Raw genomic sequence first — 18,960 nt, forward strand, 5'->3', positions numbered from 1 at the left:
AAAGTAAAATCTTATTAATATTTAGAGTCCTTCATAAATACCTCCAAAACACCCCCAGTGAAATCATCATGACACAAGTCATAATTATCTAGAGGTTTTTGATATATATATATATATATATATCAAAACTGATGTCTACTTATAGCTCATTCTTGGGGTTCTTAATTGGTTTAATCTTTGTCTTTATAGTATAAGGCAAACTTATTAAGGAAAACAATGGAAGAGACTATATCTTTTTATAAGGAATGACATTGTGCCCCGTATGTTTTCTAAGAGGCTCTAGGAAGATAATCATAACATTCCTGACCTCATGACCCCAACATTGTCTCTATATGTGAGTGTTTTGAAACATTTGTCTTTAATTTCTTCTCCTTTATAAAATTCCTCCATTTTCTATAACAACTGGTAACATCACAGGACACATAAAGCTATTAGGTGCTTTCTTTTCTTTTTTTAAATTTATATTAGGTGATTTCTTAAACCCCATTGTGAAACCCATAGAAATATATATTATCCTGTTACACACAACATTCTGTTGTACAAATAATGGCAGGATGTTAATAATCAGTTATAAAATGTGTTAAAAATTTCTACATCTTTCTGTCTCTTTCTACTAAGTATGTCTCAAAGTTTTAAACAATATATTTTAAAATCAATATTGTTGAAAAACTAAGGACATTGATTTTGTATCTGAACTCCATCATCCATTCCCCATGGCTCTTTGGAGAGCTATTTTAAGAGAAAGTCACATTCAAACAGGACCAAAAGATAGTAAAAGCCCCAAAATTGATCAGTGATGCCTGTCATGTACAGACAAATAAATACTGTGTTTTATCTTTCCTGTGTTTGAGATGATGAATTGCTTTGTAGCTTTTAAGAGTCATGGGATCATGGATTTAACTCCTGGCATTACTTCTTACTTGATAAGTAGCTAAATGACCTTAAATTGCTCTCTCTCTCTCTCTCTCTCTCTCTCTCTCTCTCTCTCTCTCTCTCTCTCTCTCTCTGTGTGTGTGTGTGTGTGTGTGTGTGTGTGTGTGTGTGTGTGCTGTTAAAACATGAAGCTAAATAAGGAACAGAAATTATCTCTTATGCTTTTGGATCCTGTGACGACTCATATCAAGAAGCCATCATCCAGTGGCTGGGCAAGTCCCAGTACTTATTTCTGTCATGGTTACCTCACTTCATTGGCCTCCAGTGGAAGAAGGACTAGAACAGGCTGAACTTATTACCTTGGATATTTTATAAGTAACCAATTCAATTCATTTAGCAGTGTGACTCTATCTACAGCTAACCATCATCTGAAGGTTCCACTATTTTAATACAACCACAATAAGGATTAAATTTTAAAATTTATTTTGGAAGGTCTCTCTCTCTCTCTTTCTCTCTCTAACACACACACACACACACACACACACACTTCTCTTTCTTCTCTATTTCCCTTTTTCTTTGTCTGTCTTCCTTTTGCCTCTTTCTATGCTTTATGATCATTAAATACATGTAGCATGGCAATAGCCAAATGCCAGGAAAGATCTTTTGTTGTATTTATTACTACTCTGATGAAATTGTAGAAAGATGGATATGTCTTCAGTTTCATCTCAGGTTGAAAATATAAGTTATTGACAGAGATATTATGAATTAATTGCAGTCCTTTTGATAATTATTTTCAATATATCTCCTTTCAAGCAGATCTAAAGATCAATGCCTAAAAAAATAATTTTTGAAGTAGATGACTTTGGGATTGGGAAGTGCGAACAGACCTTTGAAACACCTTGATATCAAGTGGTTCACTTGCTATCCCATTTAAGCTAAGTGTTCTTGAACCAAGCATAGTATTGGACTCCAAACTAATTACCTTATCTCTCACTGGTTTGTCATAATGTAACAGGTATAATATGGCAAAAGCAACTTCTACATTAGACAGTATTGTCTGTACAATATAAGAATATAGTTGATTCAATGTTATTTAATAATTCAGAAACCTAACTGTCATCCCAATAGTCAAGATAGTCACTTAATCCTCTTTCCCATTTCAGATTATATTATTTCATAAACAGAATATATTGGAAAATTTTTAGTCCTTTGGATTAGGTTGTAAAGAATCAAATGATGCTGTTAAGACATTCTGGGAACCACTTTCATCTAGAATTAAGAACAGATCAAAAGATGCTGATCATAGCTGAGATTGTGAGGCCATCCATGATGACTAGGGGTGTCTAATGAGTTCAGGAAAAGTTTGGCGCAGGGACATGCATCCTCTGAGCTGTCAACCTGAGCCTTACATCCCCAACAGTTTTGTTGCACTCAGCCATGTGACAGGAGGGTCTAAGAGCAAAGTCAGGCTTTGCATCCTGAGAAGTCAGCTTCTGTGAAAAGAGGTCTTAATTGGACTCTTTTGTAAGGCAGTTTGAGGAGCTTGCTTCTCTCAGGAGAGCTCATGTGAAATCCCTCTAATATAAAATGAAATTGATATGACTCCGATAACATCTTGGCATGTAAAATAATAAATAAATAGGAAGGGACCAGAGCACTCATCTTGAGAACAGCTGTTCTTTGCTGGTTTCTATTAAGCAGTGCTGCATATTGTAGTCGTCATGCCCTCCTACAGTGCGTGCTCCCTTCACAGATGGCAGACGAAGTTGTCTGTAGTATACATTCTGTGCTAATCATGACGATAAACTGTTTCAGCTGGAAAATCGCTATGGAGGGGGGGGAAGACTGTGACTTTCGGGGCCAGAAATAAGCATTTGTCACTTAAAATTTTCAAAAAGAAGCCAAAGTCTTACCATCACTTTCCAGCTACACACATCAGATTGGGAGGTTGAATGTGCAACCTCATTATGCAGCGATCCCGCTGATCAAACATCTGACTCGAACGCTTTGCCTCTCTCCAGACACACGCTCTGACAGTTCTTCTGTGGATGAGAAGCTCCCACAGCCCTTGCTCTATTTCTCTTCCAATAAACACATTTAAAATAGATCTATGAGAACAGTAGCTTCTGCCCTGTAGCCATTTGGATCACTATTTCTCAAAGACATTTCCCCAGACCCTGGTACTAATCTCTGGAAATTTGGTCCTTTGACCCAGAGAGTGGAGATGGGAACAAAGGATTTGTAGGATGAAAAGAGTGTGCAGCTGAACGGAAACACTGTCTTTCCTTGCAACATCAATTCTATCAGGAAGACTTCAAAGACAGCAGATTTAAATCAAGTTAATCTGTTGTTCTACAAATTTATTTGGTCTTAGAATTTCTGTTTTCTTCTTCATAGACCTGAAGAGTCTATGGGGCAGTGTGTGTATACAGTTTAGTAAATAGTGATCCTACATGTCAGTTCTCTAACTCTTAAATGGGATGTTTGCTTTCTTTCTCAATGCCAAACAATGGTGAACTTCAGTTCAGGATTTAAAGCATTTATTATGCAATCTCTAAACCTCTAGTTGAGAGTTTCTCTTTGTTTCTCCTCAAAGATGTAAAATATCCTGTTCTCTTATTTGTTGCCCAAATAAACTTTTAAATCTGTTAGCAAACTGTTGAGTATGAGTCTTTGTGTCTTTGATGAGACATGAGAAAAACTTTAACTTTAGCTCTTAAGCAAAATTAAAGGACACATACTACGTATTTGTATTTCCAACCAATTAGCTCTTCTCTCCTGTTGTGTACTGTCTGCAGAATGAGCTATTCATTTTGAATGAGTGAGTTTATTAAGATATAGTAAGCCAATTAGAAGAGCATATAGCAAGAAACAGAGACAGACAACAAAACATTATCAATTTGAGTGCTCAAAACATGAAACAGAAACTGACTGGGGAAGTTGAGACACTCAAATATCCTTCCCAATCAAGTTTTGTCTCCATGGCTGAGCTCCCAGCTATTTCCCACTGCAGGCTCTTTTGTATCATGGATAAATAGCAGTAGTTTCTATTGGAAACAGTTTATCTTCTAGATGTTCTGAAGGGTACTGTGTCTTTAATTCTTATGCTATAATCTTACCTCCCTGTGACAGAGTTAGGGGATAAGGCCAACCCCATCCCCAAGCAAGTGACCTTGGAGGACACTATGAGACGAATGTACTGGGGTCTGAAATGGAGAAGGGGCAACCTTGATTGGAATCCATCTCAATGAGCCCAAATAGCACATTCCAATTTATCAATATAATGTACATCATGGCATATGTGAAATTCTGACATTGGCCAAGTTAGTAGCATACTCTAGTTTTAGGCTTCAAATATGAAATATCTTCCACTGAATGATGTGAGGAAAGCCTGGATCTAAGGTGTTGGCACCTCTTTGAGAGGCAGTAGAATTTTTAGAAGGGAGGTCCTGGTTGTAGGAAAAGGTCACTAATAGCTTTTGGTTATTTATTTATTTATTTATTTATTTATTTATTTATTTGTATTTTGGTCTTTCAAGACAAGATTTCTTTGTATTGCTTTGGAGCCTGTCCTGGAACTCACTCTGTAGACCAGGCTGGCCTCAAACTCACAGAGATTCCATGAACCTCTGCCTCCTGAGTGTTGGAATTAAAGGGGTGCACCATGAATGCCTGGCTTAGGAGCATGTTTTGAGGGCCATGCCTGTAGCAGGCTCTATTGGACCGCCAGCCCACAAATCATGGCATGGAAACTTATTATCAATTATGAAAGCTTGGCCTTAGCTTAGGCTTGTTTCTACCAAGCCCTAGCTAGGATAGCATATAATGTAGTCATCAATCCCATTATAGGTTAAGGGCATTTAAGGTAGCCTCTCCACTATTGCTTAAATAGTTAGTTGGGGTCATCTTTGTAGATCTTTGGACAATTTCTTAGTGCCAGATTTCCCTTAAAACCTATAATGGCTCTCTATATTATGGTATCTCTTTTCTTGCACTCCTCTATTCTTTCCTTACTCAATCTTCATGCTCTCTCATGCTCACCTCTCCCCTTCTCTTTCTCCTAACATCCTCTCCCCTCCCCCATGCTCCAAATTTGCTTGGGAGATCTTGTCCCCATCTACCTCTCCAGGGCAACATGTTTTCCCCTTAGGATCCTCTTTGTTTCCTAACTATTCTGTGGGGGTGGATTATAAGCTAGTAATCCTTTACTCTATGTCTAAAAATCATATATTAGTGAGTATATACCATGTTTGTCTTTTTGTAACTGTGTTACATAACTCAGGATGGATTCTTCTAGTTCCATCCATTTGCCTGCAAATTTCTAGATTCCTTTTTTTTTTCCTGCTGAGTAGTACTTCATTGTGTAAATATACCACATTTTCTCCATCCATTCTTCAGCTGAGGGGCATTTAGGTTGCTTCCAGGTTCTGGTTATTACAAATAATGCTGCTATGAACATAGTTGAACAGATGTCCTTGTATGATTGTGCATTTTTGGGTATACACCTAAGCATGGAATTACTGAATATTGAGGTAGACTGATTCACATTTTCCTGAGGAAACACCATACTGATTTCCAAAGTGGCTGTTCCCTCCAGCAGTGGAGGAGGGTACCCCTTTTTCCCACATCCTCTCCAGCATAAACTGTCTTTGATGTTTTTTATTTTAGCCATTCTGACAGGAGTAAAATGGCATCTCAGAGTTGTTTTGATTTGCATTTCCCTGATGGCTAAAGATGTAGAGCACTTTTTTTAAATGTCTTTCAGCCATTTTAGATTTCTCTATTGAGAATTACCTGTTTAGTTCTGTACCCCACTTTTTAATTTGATTACTTGGTGTTTTGGTAGCTAGCTTCATGAGTTCTTTGTTTATTTTGGAAACCAGCCCTCGTCAGATGTGGAGTTGGTGAGTATTTTTTCCCATTCTGTGGGCTTCTGTTTTGTCTTGTTGACTGTGTCCTTTGCCTTACAGAGGCTTTTCAATTTCAGGAGGCCCCATTTATTAATCATTGATTACAGTGTCTATGCTATTGGTGTTATGTTCAAAAAGTGGTTTCCTGTACCAATTTATTCAAAGGTATTTCCCACTTTCTCTTTTAAGAGGTTTAGTGTGGCTAGATTAATGTTGTGGTCTTTGATCCATTTGGACTTAAGTTTTGTGTATGGCAATAGATATGGATCTATCTACTATATTCTGCAAGTTAGCATCCAGTTATGCCAGCATCATTTGTTGTAGATGCTTTCTTTTTTCCATTGTATAATTTTAGCTTCTTTGTCAAAAATCAGGTGTTTATAGGTGTGTGTGTTAATATCAGGGTTTTGAATTCGATTTCAATGGTTTTGCTGTCTATTTTCATGCCAATACAAATCTGTTTTCAAGACCATAGTTCTATAGTAAAGCTTGAAGTCAGGGATAGTGATGCCCCTCTGGAAGTTCCTATATTGTACAGGGTTGTTGTTTTGGCTATCCTGGATCATATATATATATATGAGTATTATTTTTTCAAGGTCTGTGAAGAATTGTGCTGGGTTTTGAGGAAATTTCATTGAATCTGTAAATTGCTTTTGGCAAGATTGCCATTTTTACTATGTTGAGTCTACCTATCCGAGAGCATGGGAGATCTTTCCCTTTTCTGATATCTTCTTTAGTTTCTTTCTATATGGACTCAAAGATTGTATTATATAGGTCTTTCACTTGTTTTGTTAGCATTACCCCAAGATGTTTTATGTTGTTTGTGGCTATTGTAAAAGATGATGTTTCTCTGATTTCTTTCTCAGCCTCTTTATATCTATACTGAGCTTTTGCAGTTAATATTGTATCTTTCCACTTTGCTGAAAGTGTTTATTATATGTAGTAGTTCCCTGGTAGAGTTTTTTTGCGTCATTTATATAAACTATCATATCATCTGCAAATAGTGAGAGTTTGACTTCTGCCTTTCCACTTTGTACACCCTCGATCTCCTTTTGTTTTCTTATTGCTCTAGCTAGAACTTCAAGTACAATATTGAAGAGAGATGGAGTGGACAGCCTTGTCTTTCCTGATTTTAGAGGAATCACATTGAGTTTTTTTCCATTTAGTTTGATGTTGGCTGTTGGTTTGCTGTATATTGTTTTTATTATGTTTAGGTATGTTCCTGTTATACCTGATCTCTCCAAGACCTTTATCATGAAGGGATGTTGGATTTTATCAAAGGATTTTTCACCATCTAATGAAATGATCTTGTAATTTTTCTATTTCAGTTTGTTTATATGATGGATTATATTAATGGATTTTCATATATTGAACCATCCCTGCATCCCTGGGATGAAGCCTATTGGTCATGGTGAATTATTTCTCTGATGTGTTGTTCTTGGATTGGATTTGCCAGTATTTTATTGAGTATTTTTGTAATAATGTTCATGAAGGATATTGGTCTATAGGTCTCTTTCTTAGTTGTGTCATTGTGTGGCTTGAGTACTAAGGTACTCTAGCCTCATAAAAAGAATTTGGAAATGACTCTTCTGTTTCTATTATGTGGAATACTTTGAGGAGTGTTGCTATTAGCTATTCTTTGAATTTCTGGTAGAATTCTGCACAGAGACTATCTGATCCCGGGCTTTTTTAACTTGAGAAACTTTGGATGACTGCTTCTATTTCATTGGGGGGGGGTTATAGGTCTATTTAAAATGCTTATCTATTCTTGATTTAATTTCAGCAAGTGATATCTACCCATAAAATTGCCAATTTCCGTTGAATTTTTAAATTTTGCGGAGTACAGGTTTTCCAAGTATGATTTGAAGATTCTCTGTATTTCCTCAATGACTATTGTTATGTCCCCCTTTTCATTTCTGATTTTGTTAATTCGCATGCTTCTCTCTCTCTCTCTCTCTGCCTTTTTGTTAGTGTGGTTAAAGGTTTATCTATCTTGTTGATTTTCTCGAAGAACCAACTCTTTGTTACATTGATTCTTTGTATTGTTTTCCAATTTTCTACTTTATTGATTTCAGACCTAAATTTGATTATTTCCTGGCCTCTACTACTCCAGGGTAAGTTTGCTTCATTTTGTTCTAGAGCTTTCAGTTGTGCTGTTAATTCTTTAACGTGAATTTTTCTTTAGTTTTTTTTTTTTTTTTTCAATGTGAGCACTTAGTGCTATGAACTTTCCTCTTAGTACTTTTCAAAGTGTCCCATAAGTTTGTGTATGTTGTGTCTTCATTCTCATTGAATTCAAGGACCTCCTTAATTTCTTTCTTAACACAGGAATTGTGCAATTGTATATTTTTTCAATTTCCATGTGTTTGTAGGGTTTCTGCGATTTGTGTTGTTGTTGAGTTCTAATTTTAAAGCATGGTGGTCTGATAAAACACAGGGGGTTATTTCAATTTTTTTTTGTACCTATTGAGGTTTGCTATATTGCAGAATATGTAGTTAATTTTAGAAAAGGTTCCATGTGGAGCTGAGAAGAAGGTATATTTTTTGTGTATGGATGATATACTATATAAATGTCTGTTAAATCCAATTGGGTCATACTTTCTGTTAGTTCCTTTGTTACCTTGTTAAACTTTTGTCTGGTGAACCTTCCCAATGTTGAGAGTGGGTTGTTGAAGTCTTCCACTATAAGTGTGTAAGGTTTTATTTGTTATTTTAGTTTTAGTAATGTTTCTTTTACGAATGTGGGTGCCTTTGTATTTGGGGCATAGATATTCAGAATTGAGACTTCATCTTGATCCTCTAATGAATAAAATAATTCCCTTCTTCATCTCTTTCGATTGATTTTAGTTTAAAGTCTAGTATGTTAGATATTAGGATTGCTATATCTGCTTATTTCTTGTGTCCATTTGACTAGAAAATCTTTCTCCACCTTTAACTCTGAGGTAATATCTGTCTTAGAGGTTGAAGTGTGTTTCTTGTATGCAGCAGAAGAATGGATTCTGTCTTCGTATCAATTCTGTTAGTCTGTGTCTTTTTAAAGGTGATTTAAGACTATTAATATTGAGGGATATTAATGACAATGGATTGTTAAGTCTTGTTTGTTTTAGATTTGTTGTTGTTGATGGTATAACGTGTGGATTTTCCCACATTTTCCTTTTGGATGTTGGTAAAGTGTGATTATCTATTGCCTATATATTTGTGGGTGTAGTGAACTTCCTTAAGTTGTAGGTTTTCTTCTAGAACTTTCTGTAGGGCTGGATTGGTTTTGTCATGGAATATCTTTTTTCTCCATCTATAGTGATTGAAAGCTTTACTGGGTATAGTAGTCTGGGTTGGTATCTCTGCTATCTTCATATTTGTAGGACATCTATCAGGACCTTCTGGCCTTCAGAGTTTCCATGGAGAGGTCAGGTTTGCCTTTATATATTACTTGGCATTTTTCCTTTGCTGCTCTTATTATTCATTCTTTATTCTGTATGTTTGTTGTTTTGATTATTAGGTGGTGATGTGACATTTTTATTATTTAGTTATTTATTTTGTGATCCACTCTATTTGGTGTTCTGTAAGCTTTCTGTACTTCCATTGACATGTCTTTCTTTAGGTTGGAAAGTTTTCTTCTATGTTTTGTTGAATATATTTTCTGCACTTTTGAATTAGGTTTCTTCATTTTCTTCCATACCTATTAATCTTAGGTTTGTCTGTTTCATGGCATCCTGTATTTCCTGGATATTTTGTGTTAGGGAAGGCAGGCTGGAAACAGGCCCAAACTGGAAAGGCAGTTTGAAGGTCTCAGAAGCAGCTCACCCATATCAGGTTTAAAACTGGGGACATTTTGTAACATAAGGCTTTGAGACTTTTGCCCCCTCTTCCTTTTCAAGGAGAAGAATTATAAGAAATCTCTGTTTTGTTTGTTTGTTTGTTTGTTTTTTCTTCCAAAACTAACAACAAACCTTTGAGATTAGTTTTGAGGGGATGCCAATTGTTGAGTTGTAGCTCAATGGTACAGTCCCTGACTTCAGACATCAGCAACACACACACACACACACACGCACGCACGCACGCACGCACAGGCACACGCAACACGCACGCACACACACACACACACACACACACACACACACACACACACACGGCGGGATGGGGGAGACAAGCAGACAGAGAGACAGACAAAGAGATAGAGAAAAATGAGAAATAGAGATGGAGAGAATTTTGAAACAGGTTCCCAGACCTTCAGGTAACACAACAGACTGGTGTTTGATTTTGGTTAAAAAAAAAAAAAAAAAAAAAAAAAAAATCCAAAGGACAAGAAATGGCTAATATGTGGCAACACAGTGAAGGGAGAGGAACAGGATGGATACAGTATCTCCTGTGAGCTTTGTGCGCTCCATGAGGGAGTGGAAGTGACATGGAACAGAGAGTCCCCGAGTTAACAAAGCATACTTGTAGGATTGACACAAGGACAGACAGGAGAAAACGTGATAGCACACTTTGGAATATAGGAGGAAGTAGCAGAGATACAAACTTATTTGTCATACCCAGAGAAGCTGAGGGAGTCCCTCAACAATTTTTAATCTCCTCCAAAACTGGACAACAAGTAAGAATTGTGACAGCACCTGTCAGGCATTTTAGTGAGAAAAGGGGAGTCAACCAGATATTATCTACCCACTCCCAATCTACTCCCATGTGCTAGCTAGTTTTAAGATCATTGGTGTAGAGACGTAATTTGAGTACAGAGACTGTCTCCAGAAACATTAAAAGTAACTTTGAGTTTGAAATATTCAATGTATATGAAGTTATCATCTTACCTGAGTGCATTCCAGAGATCTCACAAAAACATTGTGCCTATAATTGACAAGAAGTTATTGTATTCTTAATATTTTATAATAGTCGATTTCAGGTTGAAGGTGCTGATCATACACATCTATGTACACATAGCACAAACAATACAAAATGAAATAAAAACAAAGGTGCACAAGCCATTGTGAATATATTGTGTTATGTGATCAATGATTTCAGAACTAGGAAAACAAGTATGTGTCTATATGTATGCATGCATGTATACATATAACTGAATTATATGTATCCTTTATATTCATGTGCTCATTGTGTTTATATACTCATTGGCTTTTCACATAGTTGAGTGATAAATGGCACTGAATTTCAAAATTAAAAAAAAATGAATAGTAAAATATAGATTTGGTCCAGAGATAAGTAGACCTTCCTCTCAATAATCACTGGGACAGAGAATGAATGTTAATCATAATGGTATCTATTAACCCCCTTCTAGGTACTTAGATGAGTACTTTGCCCACATTCAGTTCTTGTCACAGTGGAGTAAGGCAAAGAGGAATTCTCCAGTTTTGCAGGTGAAGCCATTAAAGTGGTATATCACTGAGGTGTTATAGACTAGAAAAACAAAAGTGGAATCCTCCACTACATGATTCTAAATCATAGCTTTATCCAGGATATCCAAGCTAGAACCTAACTTCAAAGCACAGAATATTATGCTAGTGAAACCCTCCTCATTTTAATATGCAAACCTTTTGATTAGGCAATTATGAGACTATGCAATCACATCCCTGATTCCCTAATGGGAAGATGATTTAACTTTTATAATACACCATTTAATACCACCCTAAATCTGATTTGGCAAAATAGTACAGTTTCTAGCTGTACAAAAGGTTCTGAATAAAAAGAAATTTTATTAGAATACTTCAAATTGGATTAGGGAGAAAATACCCTTGAGAAAAATCTTCCTGCAAAGCAGTAACATGTCTCTAGTTTGATTACATATTATTTTATTTTGCCCATCAATTTTTAATTACAGTAGGAAAATCTGACATAGTGGCAGTCACGGGGAAAGGAGGTGAACAATTCTAGCAGCCAATTAATCTAAGACTCCCTGAGGTGTGTGACAAATATTTCTTTCAGGTTTCTTTTGTAAGTGTAAAAAATGAATCTCTATTTGGGTAGAAAAATATTATTCAAAATTATTATGAAAAATGGTGAATGAGAGCAGCAAGGGCTTCAGTTGACATCCTTAAAATCCCACAAAGGCTCATGTGTTGCAGCTGTGGTCTGTTGATTGCTAGTATCAGAGATGGAGGTACTACTGGGAAGTAGGGCTTAAGAGAGGCTCTAGGCTTGACGTGTGCCCTCATGAAGGATAGTGACATTGTCTTCTTCTTTCTCTTTTCCACTTTGAAGCCAAGAACTGAATGCCTTTTCTCTGAAAGGCTTTGGGGCATGAAGAGTGGACTCTGCCACAGACCTAAGGCAGGAGGACCTAGGACTCACAGAGTCACCTTGAAAGCAATAAGCCGAATGAGCCCTTGTCTTTATTAAAAACCAATATGTGTGTTTGGTATAATGACCAGGAGCTGGCCAACACAGAAACTGTCTGAAAAGGTTAGATACATTTTTTGGGGGGGGAGGGGGAGGAAATAAGGATATACAGGTATGGTCATGTGTGATGAATGGGGATGGGTGATTACAGAGAGTAGACCAAAGAATGTTTTCCCTCTGCTGTGATTCATTTGCCCAGAAGTTTTGTAGACAAGGAATTGTGTGCTCACCGGGGCAGTGGATTGAGTTCACAAGAAAATAACCAAGTTTGAATAAAAAACATTTTGTTTCATAATTAGTGGGGATAGAGCATAATTAGTGGAGGGTCTAGGTTATAAATAAGCAAGGAGGTCCAAAATTTTCATTTTTCCCTATGGGAAAATGTGATAGGGTTTGTTGTTGTTGTTATTGTTGTTTGTTTATTTGGTTTTTTATTGCAGTAAGATGGTCCCTTTCTCATGACATGAAGGGTGACTTAAGAAGTCTGAATTAGGGTAAGTGTTAATCTATGTTATATATCAAAAGTTGCACTCCTTTAGGAAAGATCTATTATGAATTGTCAAAAGCCTTCACGTCATCCTCTTAATGCTACAATTCAGTAATATTGATGTGTGGCTGAACCTACAGTAATTGGCTTATTAATATCCTCTGGATAATAATAGATACTTTCAAAATAATAATTTTTACTTACTGATCTGTTTATGCCAAGCATCATCAGAACTTTTCATCTTCACTCTTTAATCTTCCCAGCTGAGGGAATCCCTGCAGGTGTATTACAAGGAAGTTAGACACTCAGAGAAAAGAATGAAAACCTGGTGAAGATTGACTTCTTCAACCTAGATCAGACTTCAGGGTGTCTAATAACAGTTCATTCCCAAATGTATTTAAGCCCAGTATAGTTTGCAAAAAGTTTCCTGTCTTTAAAAGCTAGGGTTTCTTAACTGAAACCCACAGACTTGATGGTTTAAACAATAGAGGTTTATTTGCTTATGGTGTTTAAGATGAAAGCACTGGTGGCTGTTGAGGTTATTTTGTGCCTTTTAGTAAACTTCCTTCTTTTTGGATCCACATATAACAAAGACAGGATGAGAGAAAACATTTCATATTATTTTGTGTATCTGTGGATTTCTGTTATAATTGTGCTTTGTCTATGTTGCTGGAACAGAGTTTTGTTTCTATGTGATGAGAATTCATGGAGGATTAATATCCAGTACACCCCTAAACAACTTTTCTTTGCATTTTCATTTAGGATACTCTCTTTATAATGTGAGAGATCCTACTTAGCTCGCCATTGTGGCTCACACCCGAGCAATTACACAATCATTTTCTACATATGATCAAACTAAAGAGCTAGAAGCCATATCTGCTTGAAGAAGGAAATAGTTAAGAGATTTCCAAACTGTAAAGGTAGGGAAGGGAACTGAAGTACAAAGTGACTTTCAAACAGCTAGTTTAAAAGTGATGGGGAAAAAAATGAAATTTATCCAGATGAAATAGACAAAGCAAAGTAAATTGGAGCTGACTTTAAACTTGAGTACCAAATGAATCTCTCTCTGTCCTACCCTGGACTTTTATCTTCACCACATGCAAAGTTTGACAGGACTAGTTGCCTCTTTTGTTCTCATAGTCAAGATAAAAAAAATGAAAATGAATTTTTAGATTTATCAACAATAGAAAATTGATTGATTTTATATATATATATGTATGTATACATATATATATATATATATATGTATACACACACACACACACACATATTTTTCAGACTCAGAGATTCTTTATGTTCTGTCTGCTCTTCACTGAAACTTTGGGATGCACAGTTGTAGAAGTTTCCACACAAAGCTTAAGATTGCTTCAATTAGCAAAAGAGCATAGTGTCTTTATTTCCGTGATATTTTACTTTTTTCAGGCACTTAGGGAGGTTCAAGAAATTGGTCATAGCACTACAGCCGGTGCCCATCATTATCCAATTCCCTTTGGGCTCAGAAGTTTTTATGTAGCTAATAGTTTTTCTGGTCTCTTGGGATTTCACACTTGTCTTTAGTTGTATGAAGGAACTGTGAGGAAGACATTCTGCTTTTCAGGGCTCTCCAGTTTATGCCAGAGGAATGTTCTTCAAAGGCCTTTCATATTTCAAAACTCATGTCATTTGAGGTTTGTCTTGATGAGTCAGGCTTGGCAGTTACCAGCTGAAGGAAATAAGTCCCCTTACAAACCTTGTGCTTTACACATCTGTCTATGCTGTTCAGTTTAATTTGGAAGGGGGGAGATAAAAACATTGCAGTAAGAATCCTGTGTCATTCATTATGTTCCCTCTAAAACTAGCAATCATAAAATTTTTCATATTTATGCCAAGTTATCATTAATTGAGTAATATAATATAAAAAAGGTATATTAAATTGAGAAAAGGTATATCCTTAATTTAAGCTGACATATATATTACTGCTAATTTCTTCTTTGTGGTGACAATAATGTAGGTGTGGCTAGATACTTTAGCCTTCCATCATCTAGTAACTAAAGGATTTTATAAGCAGAATGAAAACTACAACTATTGTACCCATGTTGTTTTCATAAGATTTTGTGAAACATAGCTGCAATGGCTTAGATACTGTCTTTGATTGTTTCCCTATTTTATCACTACATGTTGTGATAGAGAATATGACCCACAAACTTTAAAATATTTACTGTCAAGCACTTTGTAGGAAAAGTTTTCTGACCTTAGTTCTGTGTGATCAACCTCAATAAAACAGCCTCAGCTCTTTGTGGTTCTGAAATCTTAAATGACTTCCAAGGGGAAATAAAAATTAGTCTTCAGTGAAAGAGAAATGCTCACAGTGTTACACCACAATCATCTCCCTGATGGCAATTAAAGGCACTGGTTGCAGGGCAAAGTGTAAATATATAAGAGTTTATTAAAGACAACATAATAAACCGATTGTGTCTCCAATGGCTAAGAGTACAATATGTTAAATATGCAGTGAGAGTTTACTTCTGTGGAGCATTCACTTGTGTATCTGTGACTTGACCAGAGGGATAAAAGGTAGGTGTGTGTGTGTGTGTGTGTGTGTGTGTGTGTGTGTGTGTGTGTGTGTCTGTGCGTGTGTGTGTGTGTGAGCTTATATTTCTATAATGAAAGGAATAACAATTCAGTATTTAACTTAGATAATTTCCTCAAATAAAGCCATTATGCTACACTTATTCTTAAGGTGAAAAATATCTTTCACAGGAATATACTTTTGAAAACTGGTTTCAGTCAAACTATATTACCCAGTGAATGTGTTAAGTGTTCTGTCCTTGGGCTGGGGAATGTCTAACTTAAAGTCTTTTTATTCTCTTTTATTCATCTTTCCTTGTTTGCAATGTGAGGCAGGAGCTAGAGTTAGTCTTTACAATGATAAGCTGTTTTAGAAGTCTCCTGTGATGGGTGAAGGCCCCATGTGTTAGTTCACTTTGGGGATGTACTCCATGGACAAATTTGATTGTTTTTTCTTTCTCCCCATAGTTCACCTGAGGAGGGAATTGCAATGGCATCCTTGTCAGGTACTAAAGCAGGAGAAATGGGAGTCATTTCCTCCTGCTTCCCTGATCTTTCTCTCTGGTACTATCTCAAGCTTGCTCTCACCTCTGTGATTTTGAGGGGAAGGAAACAAAGCTGCTCAATTAGACACCACTGTGTCCCTGGAATCCCCTGCCCTTTACCAGATGGAAGTTCCAAGGGTTGTTTTTAAGATCCCTTTTTGGTCTTTTTCTTTCTCTTTTGAGGTTCAGAGTTTCATTTGTATGAACAGTTATGAACAAAGGTGACCTTGTTTATAAGTCCATATCTATACTCCTTTTTATTGCTACTTTCAATACAATATAGTGATGGCAGTATGAGTAGGTCTGGAAGATGTGTGAGAGATTTCACTGTGTTCTCCATAGTAGGAGAGATTTTTCTGCCATACATTTGCATTGTTATTTCTTTTATGGTTTGTGTGGCATATGTATATATGTGTGCATGTGTATGCCAGCCAGTCATGCCACAGTACACTTTGGTAGGTCAGAGGTCAAGCTCCAGAGGCAGCTATTCATTTACATAAAAGGAACTTTGCATTTTGGAAGTTCGTTTAGGCAAAGTTAATTAGCTGTTTGAAAATTATAGAAACACTATCCAAATATTATTTTAGTGTAAAGACAACAAAACCCCACTTCAGAACAAGTGTGTTCTCATTTCTATTCAACACAAGTTTTATACTAGTCTCCAGAAATAGGTAGAAATACTTGTTAGTATTTTCATGAATAGTTCTTTTTCCCATGATGCTATACATTCTTTGTGTTCCATAGGCAAAAGTAACATGGGCATAGGTGTACATATGGGCAAGTACGTGCATGGGTAGTCATGTGCATGTAGTTAGATGGGAGAATACGTCCATGATTTGCCATGTATTTCTTCGTACATTGAGGAGATAATGATTCTTTCCTTCTATCACATGAGTCCTGGGAATTGCAGCAGTTTAAAAATACAATACTAAGAATTGTTTTCAGTTTGAGCCCAACTCCTCTCACTTTCTCAATTCAATTTTCTCTAGCATTACCAGTTTCTTTCTTTTACTGCTTGATGTAGTTATTACAAGAAGTTTGTGAAACAAACAGTTAATGAAAGATTCTCTTTGCAATGGTTTCCAAACCTCCATTTCTGTTATTGATCTTTATGAATTAGATATGGATGTAGGAGTTGTTTTGACCATTCATTTGTTGTGGGAGCTCTGTAAGACATGTTCTATCCTGCAGAGTGATTATTAATGATGATGAGGTGAGGTTTAACTTACACCAGTTTACCTCTCTGAGTGTGAAGTATAACTTTAACTCTTGGAAACCTGTATTGGATTTTGTAGCATGAGAGAGAGATTAATGCTCATTTTGTTAAACTGTTAAGGATCAAAGATTAAGTTAATACATCTAAGTCAAGTTTAACCAGCAGCACTCTATACAAATCAGATCCCTACCCTTTGTCCTACAAGTCCACATCAAATTCTTACTATAGCATTCCATAGTTCCCTTATCACATTCCTCCATTTCTCATGATGTTTATACTCTGGTTCTCCTTCAATACTCACCACAAGTCTATATTTGTTTCTGCTCTCATTGATACTATGCTAAATTCTAATCCAGTGGTAAGATCTTTGTCTCAGGAGTATTTACTATGGTGACATTTTTTTTTCTTGCTTTCTAGGATACTACATTCTGCTGACTTTCTTATAAAGTACCTATAAAGTACCATTTGACCTCCTTGGCCTATCTTGTATAGTGGCCCAGAATTTTGTGAAAACATTAATTACATTATATCAATCTGCTGCCCAAAGGGTTCTTAAGGCTTTATGATATAATAACATGTAAACTGCTGATCATAACCCCAAAGCCTTACATGATTAGATACCCACACACCACAGAATTCTACTTTGGTGCCTGTCTTATACATGGCAGTCAAGTACCCTTTGCTTCTTCTTTTTAACATGCCATGGCTGTTACCATAGTAGATTTGTATTGATTAGTCATGTTTCTTGGAGTGATCTTGATACATCTCTTTCTGTAATTGGCATGTAGGTCATTTGAATGGGAGTAGCCCTCATAGACTCATGGATGCATATTTGGTCTCCAGTTTACAGAATTCTTTAGAAGGATTAGGAGAAAATGTGTTTTTAGAGGAGGGGTGTCACTGGGGGTTCTGGCTATAATGCTTTTCCCAGTCTCTTTCTCTCTGTCTCCTGCTTATGAATCAAGATGCAAACTCTCAGATACTGCTCCCACCTTTCCAAAGGCCAGTGAAGGGCAGGATTGATTCTTCCTGGCCCTCAGATTTCATCATGCAGGTTTCTCATGCCCCCCTATAGTAATACAAGTTGCAGACATCAACACAGACCCCAGCTGCAGTAGCACCATGGCCAATGGCCCTCAGCAGCAGCTAGGGCCCAGATGTCACCATGATACCTGTGGCAGCTCAGGTCATCCAGGTAAGTATGGCCCCAGTGGCAGCATGGTTCTTGAACACCAATATGGTCTCATGTAGCTAACCAGACCCCAGGCATCTGCATGGACCTTGTCAATGACAGGATCCATGGAGGTCAACCTAGACCCTTGTTGCTCTAGGGACATGGACCCAGACATGGGCCTAGGCAGCAATGCCTGGATGATACCACGGCCTCGAGTGGCAACACAGGCCACTCAGATTAGCATGCCTCCATAGGTGGCATGACCCTTGGGCACCAACCCTTGGACACCCTGGGAATCTGTATGGCTTTTGATGGAAGAGGAGCCACAGACTTCAACACAGAACCTGGTTGAAGTAAGGCCACAGACTCAGACATGGCTATCAGCTGCAGATCTTGCCTGGATATCACCATGGCCCTGGGAAACAGTGAAGGCCACCAAGATAATCATGGCACAGATGAAACATGGCACTCAGACACCAATATAGCCTCAAGAGTTGAGCCATATCTTGGGCATCCCCACTGCCTTTGGTTGTAATAGGAGTCAAGAACATCAACTGAGATTGTGGCTGTAGTAGGGCCATGGACTCAGACCTTGATGTCCTAGACATCTCCATGGTACTGGGTCACTCAGCTAGGTAAGGCCCTGTAGTGGCATGGCCCTACACAGACACAGGTGGCAGCCCAGACACTGAGCATTCGTGTGGACTCTGCTGGCAACATGAACCACAGATGTCAACTCAGATCCTGGCTATAATAGGATCACAAACCCAACATGACCCTTGGCAAGAACCTGGGCCCTGACATCACCATGCCTCCAATGTGTGGCAAAGCAGACTACCCACATTATTCTGCTCATCTCCTCC

This window comes from Phodopus roborovskii, unplaced genomic scaffold (assembly GCF_943737965.1).
Source record: "Phodopus roborovskii unplaced genomic scaffold, PHOROB, whole genome shotgun sequence".
NCBI lineage: Eukaryota > Metazoa > Chordata > Mammalia > Rodentia > Cricetidae > Phodopus > Phodopus roborovskii.